Genomic DNA, 2,251 nt, shown 5'->3' with positions numbered 1-2,251 from the left:
GGCTGGATGGGAAGCTTGGGCGGGGAGGGGAGCATCAGTGAGTTTAAGCTACTGGTGGGGAACCCTTTGAACAGCCAGCTTGAAGAGTGACCCAGGCTGTTACCTTGAACATGCAGAAAGGGCGGCCATGGCGTACCTTTGGCTGCGTAGATCCCTTCCCGCTGAGTTGACTCCAATCAGAGAGATTCTACATGGTAGACTAGAACTGCCCCCTTGAGTTGTTAAGGTTTTAAATCTCTATGGGAGCAGAGAGCCACATCTTCCCACTGCCCCCAGAAGAATGCTGGTGGGTCTCAACATCAGCCTTTCATCTCAGCCAGGCACTTAACCACTGCTCCCCCTGGCTCCTTTTTGGCTGTGTACACTCCCACCACCACCACCCAAACCCTCAAATATGCGCCTACTCTGTACAAGGCACATTTAAGGCAGCTCTTGTATAATGTTCATCTCTCTCTGCTCAGTCCCTAAAGGAGTCCCTAAAGGTGGCACAGTGCTTTTGCACTGGGCTGCAATCCTCAAGGTTTGCAGTTTGAAACCACCAGCCACTCTGAGGGAGAAAGATGGGGATTTCTGCTACTGGAAAGAGTTGCAGTCTTGGAAATGCACAAGGGCTTGCCCTTTAGGGTTGCACTAAGCCTCCATCAACTCGATGGCAGCGAGTTTGTGGTTTTGGTTTATTCTCAGTCCAGAGGCTAAGCCTGCATAAAAAAGGTTGGGGATTTGCCCAGCAGTGAAATCAACCTCAAAAGTCCCCCAGGTGTACCTCCAGGTCTGTATCATCCGTACACCTCCATCTTGCTGTGGCCATGCAGGCTGGCAGTCAGGCCTGAGTTCAAGTTCTAGCCCCTCACCTGCTGGCTGTGTGGTCCTTAGCAAGCCATGTAACTGCTGGATGTCTCAGCTCCCTCATGCGCCCCCTCCCCATAAAACGGGGGGATACTTAGTTTGAAGAATACGAGATGAGATGACTGCTTCTCCAAGTCAAAATGGTCAGACACTCAACAACTGTACAGGGCTCAGCCTCCTGCCACCAAATCCTCTTACGAGGATGAGAGGAGATTATATGTTACTCTTTATCATCTGTCCCTGCCATGTACTAAACAGTGCGTGTGCTCTTCCTCCTCCTCCTCTTCTAATATTAAACCATCAATCACAGCAACAACAAGAAGAATGACTATCATTATTGTTTATTTTGGGTATGACAGTTTCAGGAGCCTTAGTAGGGTAATAGGTAAGTGTTTGGCTGCTAAGCAAAAGGTTAGTGTTTCAAACCCACTAGCATCTCTGAGGAAGAGGACACTTGGTGATCTGTTTCCATAAAGATCACTGCCTGGGAAACCTGATGGGGCAGTGCCATGCTGTCCTACAGAGGTGCCTAGGAGTTGGGATAGGCTCATGGCATTCAACCCCAGCAGGGACGTTTGGAATGTGGCTATGGAAAGATACTTCTTGTATTCTCTGAATCCATGGAGGGCTCTCTCTTAACACCCCAGGTTTCTTGTTAGCCTCCTTAGTGTGTGAAGTAAGCTGCTTTGGGGAGTATATCCATTCACGTTCCTAGATCAGGAAGAAAGACTCTTCCCAGAACCCAAAAGGTAGGTGTGAGCACGCATTGTTACCTCTTGATCTTCTTGTTACCTCTTGATCTTCTTGTTGGTCGACCACATTTTTTTTCTTTTTTCAGGGAGAGCGCGAACGCAATCCCCCACTACCACAAATTATGCAGTCGAGTTTCCCACATTTGGGGAAATCGCAGGGGTCAGCACATCCGGAGTGCAATGGATAAGCCTCGCCCTGGGAAAACCACCTCGTGATCATGGTGTCTCCCCTGCCAGGTAAGTATGGTCGACCACATTTTTTCAAACAATGAATCTGTGTATGCCCTACATCTCCCTTTGATGCTACCCATTTCATTCCACGTGTTGCCCAAGGAATCTCTCAGTATTGCAACTTCACACTTGGATTTCCATCCTTTGATCTCCAGCTTTGTTTCCATCTCTAGTCCTTCTTTTCTGACTACCGATTCTCCTTTGTTTGCAAGGTTTGCATTCCAATCACTGATGATTATCAATGCATCGTGATCGCATGCTTGGTCAAGTTCAGACTGAGGAGTTGGGAGAATTCTTCAGTTTGGTCATCCCTCACTGTAGTGGATGCTACATAAACTTGAATGATAGCTGTATTAGCAGGACTTCCTTAGGTGCCTTCATATTATCTTATTGCCACAGACAGCATTGTCCTTCAAGAGCAA

General features: G+C 47.9%; 1 non-coding gene across 1 annotated transcript; it reads right to left on the bottom strand.

Moving 5' to 3' along the window:
• Window positions 1-1,680: 1,680 nt before the first annotated feature.
• Window positions 1,681-1,843, bottom strand: LOC142444107 (U1 spliceosomal RNA). Its single transcript, XR_012783776.1, has one exon. It is a non-coding gene; the product is annotated as a U1 spliceosomal RNA (small nuclear RNA).
• Between the last annotated feature and the right edge of the window lie 408 nt (window positions 1,844-2,251).

The sequence above is a fragment of the Tenrec ecaudatus genome, chromosome 3 (genome assembly GCF_050624435.1).
Source record: "Tenrec ecaudatus isolate mTenEca1 chromosome 3, mTenEca1.hap1, whole genome shotgun sequence".
NCBI classification, from domain to species: Eukaryota; Metazoa; Chordata; class Mammalia; order Afrosoricida; family Tenrecidae; genus Tenrec; species Tenrec ecaudatus.
The sequence above is the reverse complement of the archived record's forward strand: the minus strand, read 5'-3'. Positions and strand labels throughout refer to the sequence as shown.